The sequence below is a fragment of the Macaca thibetana genome, chromosome 20 (assembly GCF_024542745.1).
Source record: "Macaca thibetana thibetana isolate TM-01 chromosome 20, ASM2454274v1, whole genome shotgun sequence".
NCBI classification, from domain to species: domain Eukaryota; kingdom Metazoa; phylum Chordata; class Mammalia; order Primates; family Cercopithecidae; genus Macaca; species Macaca thibetana.
This window is the reverse complement of record NC_065597.1, coordinates 65,979,326-65,987,091: the sequence shown is the minus strand read 5'-3', so window position 1 is coordinate 65,987,091 and position 7,766 is coordinate 65,979,326.

The following is a 7,766-nucleotide window of genomic DNA, read 5'->3' as shown; positions in this document are numbered from 1 at the left end:
TTGCTCCATCCAACATGATCTGCCCGGAGCCTCTTCACCTGGTTAACTCCTGCTTAGCCTTTGTTTCATCATAGATGACTCTCTTAATCTCCTAGTCTGCATCAGACTGTTACTATTCTGTCCCATAACTGTGTTCTTTCCTTCAGAAGCCTTACCATCTTTTGCAATCATATGCTGATTAGTGCAATTGTTTGGCTCTTCTCTGTTAGACTGGGAGCTCCATGTGGGCAGGGACAGTGGCTGCTGTCACTCACTATCACTTCCCAAACTTTGGGTGGTGTTTGACTAATAGAAGATGCGTAATAAATATCAATGAAGGGAAGGAAGGAAGGGAGGGAAAGAGGAAGAGGGGAAGGAAGGAGGGATAAACAAAAGGAAGGAGGAAAGAAGAGAGGGAACAGGCTCATGATTAACTAAAATGAAAGCCCTGGGCATTTAAAAATAAGATTCCTCCCTCTTGTTCTTTCACCAGGAATTGTCCTTCAGGTCTTTGCGTCCTGAGATCATTAAACCCGGGATGATGCAAAAAGACATAATTCATCTTTAACTGGCTCAACTGGCATCCAGGATTTGGGCACCAGATGAACAGAGAACAGTTTTGTTGTTGTTAGTCAGACATTTTTGGTTGACTGTGCCTCAGGGTCAAGCAGTTTGCTGGTGGGATGCTCTGACCCAAACTGCTTGACCCTCTGTCTCTAGGCAGTTAACCTGTTATTAGAGCACTTACCATATCGTGTAGTAGTTGTCTATTTGTTTGTAAGTCTCCCCAACTAGATTTTAAGCACTCTGAGCACAAAGACGTTCATTCAGGGGAAATTCAGCTCCATATTCATCATTTCTGTGCAGTAAAGGAATGGGAACTAGATGGCTCTTTCTAAGGCTTGTCAGGGAGCACATTTGTAAAGATAGCAACAATCTCAGAGAAAGAGCTTCAGATAAAGAGGTCAAAATTGTTTAGTAAATAGAAGAGTGGCACTCCCTGGAAGTTCCCATTATCAAAAAGCTGAGATTATTTGAAACATTCCATTTGTTTTCACTAGCACAGGAGAGATGAACAGAGCAGAGAACGCTGGTAATGTGCACATTCACTTAAGCTGCAACTTACTCAATGAAGGGTAGGAGGAAAAGAGTAAGAACTATATTAGATCGAGCATCTATTGTGCACCCAGCATCACGCAGGCAGCATGGTGGGAATGCAACATGGCGCCATGAATAGGGGCGTTGGTTCTGAAGTTAGGATGACTTGGATTCAAGTTCTGGTCCTGTAACTTCTTAGCTCTGTGACGCTAGAAAAGTTACTAGTCTATTTTTTAGTTTTCGTATAAACAGAGGAAAATATGCTTACTTCACTAAGTCGTAAGGAAGAGTAATTAATGACTACTCAATGAGCAAAAAGGAATCAATGATTAAAACAGATAACATACAGAAAATTCTTTCCATTCTATATAGCTCAGTTGGCTTGAGAGGGTCTCTTTGAGAAGGTGACATTTACTTTGACATCTGGAGAATGAATAGGAGTCAGTGGAGAAAGCAGAAGATGAATCTTAGAAGATTAAATACAGGTTGTATGACTATCACGACTTAGAGAAGACTGATATATTCAGAGAGCTGAAGAATGGCCAGAGTGCCTGGCGTGCAGTGAAGAAGAGGGGTACAATTAAATCACATCGTACCTTAAAGGTCATTTGAGGAAGTCAAAGAGGAAGGCAATCACTGCAGTGGTGATGGTAGAAATGGAATGCAGTGGGTTGAGAGAGATAGGCAGGATGGAGCCATGGGTTGGGAATGTGTGAGGCCAAGGGAGGAGAAGGTGATCAGAATAACTCCCTGCTCTCCTAGCTCTGGGCTAGGAAGATGGTAGCACCAACCTCTGCAATGGGGAAGGCTGCAAGATGAATAAATGGATGTTGGGACGAGATCAGGATTTTAGTTTTAGGAGTGTTAAGTCTAGGATTGCTGTTAGATATCCAAGTGGAAATGTCAAGTAGGCAAATGAAAATTACAAGTCTGAATCTCACAAGGGAGGTCTAGATCAGAGATATATATTTTCGAGTTGTCAGCCTACAGATTGTATTGAATGCCATGAGACTGAGTGGGGATCTAGACAGAATAAAGGGAGAAATAATACATTAAGAAAAAGAGATTGAGTCTTATGTGCTCTGTAATTCAATACCTCTCCCCCAACACACATACACACACGGATACACAATATGGACAATGAGCTGGAGAATACAGCTATTTGAATTCTGCCTCAGCCCTTGACAACCTTTGTAACTTTGACAAGTTACCCCACCTCTCCAAGCCCTGCTTCTATTATCATAAAATAAAAGAATGTTATAGCCCAAGGTTTTATGAGGATTAAAAATGATACGTGTTAATGTCCCAGTCACATCATAAGGTCACTGCAAGTGAGAGCAGGCTTCAGGGCTATTTTCCCTCCTAGGCCCCTCCCTGGTCCCTCAGCCCGTGTCCTGACTCTACAGTTCCTTGATTCTTACCACATTCTTTCCTAATCTCATTCCAAACTCCCAGCAGCAAAAGGAAGATCATTGATAACTCTCTGTGGAGTTTCTTTGATTTCAGATATTCCTCCCCTTTCCTGCCTCCAAGTAATATCTGGCTCATCTAAGCAATCTCCAAACTTCTCATGTGGAAAGAAAAAATAGACTATTTGGGATGAGCCACTTTCTAAGCTGCATGCTAATAAGTGGTGCTCTTATTGTTATTATATTTGCTTTCAAATCAGCAAGAATTCTGATTAGATCATGTAGATGGGGACAATATTAGCCAGTGGCGTGGAGAAAATAAAAGCTATTCTTAGAAAATCTCTCTCTTGATTAGTCCCTGGTGCCTATTGGATAGTTGTTGATGTCAGTAGATAATCTTGAGATGATGTCAGTGGGTGTTTTGGGGAAGCTGTAGGAGAGAGAATGAGAATGAATGTGTTTGCGAAGAGTAGAGTATTATGCAAGCATCTCTCATGTGGGCCATTCTCAAAGTCAGCATCTTTCAACCAGTACTTCCAACGCGTGACCTGCACCAGACACATCTTAAATACTGTGCGTGAGGCAGAGTGGAAGATGAGTTGAAAGCTCAGGTTCTGGGTCTGAGGTAGGTTGGACAGGATGGTCACAGGCTCCCTTAAAGGAGAACGCACTTGCTAAAAAAAGGGAGAGAACAAACCACCCCACAGTGTACAAACCACATCCCAGGCTCATGGTTAGGACACCCTGCAGCAAGGAGGTAGAAGAGCAGAAGAGAGAATCTCCAAATTTGTGCAAGTGCAGAAACCCATGATTAGTGTCCTTGGGCTGATTTATGGACATGAAAATATTTAAAAGCACACCCCTGGGTAGAGATTTAAGATGCTAATGAGACATGTGTTGTATGTACTAGCATGTACAACCACAGAGCATGCACCGACAGAAAACTGCCCATAACATGCTTCCTGACAACAACCCTTCCCATCCCTTTATGAGTAATCATGAAAGCCTCCCATAAAGACAGTTACCTTAGTGTGAGTCAGTGCTGGCTTGCCTTTGAGCAGCCCGCTCTGATCAGCTGTCAGAGTGTACTTTCACTTTGCAATTAACTTTCTTGCATACTTTGACTTTGGACTCACTCTCAAATTATTTTGTGCAGCAAAGTCAAGAACCTGGTGTGGTCCAGGAACAACAGGTCTACACAGCTTGGGTTCAAACATGGTCTCTCCCTTTCCTGCATGGACATACTTAATCACTCTAGGCTTACATGTCTTTTTCTATCGCATGGAGGAAATAATACTACCTGCCTCAGAGCTTTGTTGTGAGGATTAAATGCGATGACCCATGTAAAAGATTGAGGAGTTTAGTTGAAACGTGGTGATTGTCTCATAAATGTCAGTAGCCTTTATCTTATTTAATTCACACGACAGCCCTCTAAGGCAGGTACTAATATCACCTCTTCCTCTCTCTCCTCTTTTCCAGCATACTCAAACTGATGCTCAAAGAGCTTAAAGGACTAATCTGAAGACCCAAACATAGCAAGTGGCTGACCTGGGATTTGAGACTAAGCCTTCCCTACTTGAAGCCAGTGTTTTATCTGCTACATCCATAACCTTGAACAAGTGCCAGAAAATTAATGACTGAGCCATCATGAAGACTTGGAACTGACTGAATGACAGTATTGTAGATATAGGCGTATGGATGAATGGGTATGCCAAAGAACCATGATTAACCCGAAGTTGTGCCTGCTGCATTCAGCAACTTGCATTTACACCTTTAGTGAATACTCCTGGAAGTGCCATGACGTGGCCCAGACACTGAAGGGAGCAAAAGTGGTAAGACACAACACAAGTCTTTGCCCTCATGAAGCTTACAATTTAGTGGAAGGGACTGAGATAATCCAAATAATGAACAAATAAATGTACAATGAAAAAATCTAAGGTCCTTGTTATAAATATATGTTAATTTTATTTTTCATTTTTAATTAATTAATTAATTTTTAGAGACAGGGTCTCACTCTGTCACCCAGGCTGAAGTGCAGTGGTGTGATCACAGCTCACTGCAGCCTCAACCTCCCCAGCTCAAGCAATCCTGTTGCCTCAGTCTACTGAGAAGCTGGGACTACAGAGATACACTACCGTGCCTGGCTAATTTTTTATTTTTAGAGATGGGGTTATGCTGTGTTTCCCAGGCTGGTCTCAAACTCCTGGCCTCAAATAAACCTTCTGCCTCAGCCTCCCCAAATGCTGGGATTACAGGTGTGAGCCACCATGCCCAGCCTAAATTTTATTTTATATACATACCACATATATATAATAGGGACACACACAAACACACCCCTTGAGTCACTAATCTAGTATGAGGGTTCAGGGAAGGCTCTCCTAAGTAATTATAATTATTATTATGGAATAATAATTATTAATACTTTTACAACACTTACTATATGTCAGACACTGAGGTTTTTTTATGCTTTACATATAATCCTCATAGCAGGTCTATTATTGCTGCTATTACGCCCATTTTAGAGACAAAGAAACTGAGGTTAAGTGTTTTATTTGCCCACGGTCACACAGTTAGCAAATGGTAGAGCTGGGCCAGGAGGTTGGCTGCCGAGCCGACACTCCTAATCAAGCTGAGGTCTGAAGGATGTACAGGTGTTCACGAGGCAAAGGGCAGGGGTAGCATTGCGGCAGGCAGAAGGGCGGCAGACACAGATTCCCTCTTGCAGCAGGAAGCACAGAGAGCACTTGGGACCCAATACTGCTGCGTGGAGCTGGAGTTCAGGGAGACAGGAAAAGCGAGGTTAGAGGAGGTACTGAAAGAAAGGCAGAGGTGGACTATGAAGAGCCCGTGGGCCCTTCACTGGATCAATCATCCAATGAGCTGTTCACCAAAACTAAGATTCATTCGAAGAGAAGGAAAGAGGGAGATCAACAGTTTTTGATCTAAAATGCCTTAATAGGTGGTAGTTTAACTGGGTTAAGTATAAATTCCTGCAATTGGATCCCAAATGCCTACTGTCCAAAAACATGATAGGGGTGTTACTTCTAATTAGAGCATATGGGGAGAAAGGCTTTCGGGTCTGAGTCAGCTGGAAATGCAGTGTGTCTCATCTGCATGGCATGGCCACCAAAAGATGCTTATCTCAGACTGTCTTCCCAGGAGGAGGGAACACATATCATCATTGTCTCTGAGATTATCAGAAGATGCCTAGACTGTGACATATGCAATCCTGTGTGTCATACAGTCAAAACTTTTACAGAACCCACTCAGTCTTAGTGGTGTTCAGGATGCTGACAAGGAAACATTTAGCATCAAGAGCTTATTTTGTACGAGGCTTTGGCTAGGCTCTTCACACTCACAGCTTTTCCATTTTTCTCTTCGCTTTATAACATGTCAATTCTGATGAGGGGACAGCAGCTCAAATGGTTAAGTGACTTGTTGAAGGTGGTGCAGGAAACAAAAGGGGAATTTCAACTTGGGTTGGCCTGACTCAAAGATTATGCTTTTTCCACTCTACTACATTGTCTCTCTCAAGACAAAATAGAAAGAGCAGATAAAATGGAAGGATAGTTAGCCTTGAAAGGGAAGACTTGGTGAAACTTGATATTTATCTTCTGGTTCTTGCCTCAGTTTCCTCATCTGTAAAATGGGGGTAATAATAGTACCTACCTCATAGGATTGCTCCAGGGATAAGCAATGTAATTCAGGTAAAGGAATCTGTACTTTTTCTGCAAATAGCCCTTCAGAAAGTTAACTTTTATTTCCATTATTATTATTTCACTTGATGATGATTTTGTTGATGAAAAGGTAGTGAAGTTATTCTAGGTGAGTCCAGAAGATATAATAAAGGCAAATGGCCAGTTTTAGAGAAGTTGGTTTCGTCTTAATGGAGTTAGGAGGGTCTTTCAAACAGGTATAAATGATCCGTGTTTGAAAGGAACAACTCCCTGTAGAAGGAAGAGCCTCAGGAAGTGGTGAGCTCCCAGTCACAGGAGTTTCCCAAATCCAGGCTAGACAACCACTTGTAGAAATATAATAGGAAGGAGGCCGGGGGATCATGCCTGTAATCCCAGCACTTTGGGAGGCCAAGGCGGGCAGTGTATCACGAGGTCAGGAGTTCAAGACCAACCTGACCAACATGGTGAAACCCTGTCTCTACTAAAAATACAAAAAGTAGCTGGATGTGGTGGCATGTGCCTGTAATCCCAGCTACTCGGGAGGCTGAGGCAGGAGAATCGCTTGAACCCAGGAGGTGGAGATTGCAGTGAGCCGAGATCACACCACTGCACTCCAGCCTGGGTAACAAAGTGAGACTCTGCCTCAAAAAAAAAAAAAAAAAAGAAGGAGCTGTCATAGGAAGGATCTGCTCATCAAATTGAGTTATGCAACCTCCGGGTGCCCTTCAAAGTGAAAATCTGATTCTGTCCCCCCACATCTGCTCTGAAGTGACCACTTTTGTTGTGATGTAGGGTAGATCTAGGGCACCTGTTCCAAAAATAGCGAGAGAGTAAAGCAGGAGGTGGAGCTGGGGTTTTGTACATATCACCTTCCCCTTGGCACACTCCTCATGTATGTCACTGGGCCAGATGGGAGCAGAGACTTGGGGAGCTATTCTGACCCACCCATGGACTTTCTGCAGCATCTCACCTTGAGCACACCCCACCTGCTCAAGCTGACCCTGGGAGACCCAGCTTTGTGACTGCCCCAAAAGAAGGGCACCTCAACTCTGGCCAGAACATCCACCCCAGGAACACTTGGCCTACCCTCGCCAAGATTCTGATTTAGAATTTCAAGAAGTCATCACTGTGAGAAGAAGGCTGGGCTTCTGCTCTTAAGAGCTTAAGGCAAATTCACCCTTGAGTCCTCATGTGGGAGATTAATTGACATTTAGGCACAATGAGAGCTCCTTAAATATAGGAATGAGGTGTTATTCCTCTTTGTATTTCTCACAGCCTAGTATAGGGCCTAACACATAATACCTGCTCAATGAATGTGTAGTGAATGAATATGTGAGTTAATGAGCAAATATTTAAATGACAAAATCAATTTATTCATTCAACAAATATACATTTACTAGGTTTCAAATCAGCTTGATAGTTACATTAGAGGGTGCAACTTAATACAATTGTAAGCATGTGGCTACAGGAACAGAAAATATTTCCAGGCTAGAAAGACTTTCAATTTTTTGGTGGGGGGAATAAAATTGATATTTAAATTTCTATGGCCAGGGCTTGGATGGAGGCAAGACATGCTCACACACAGCAAAATATGAGAAACCAA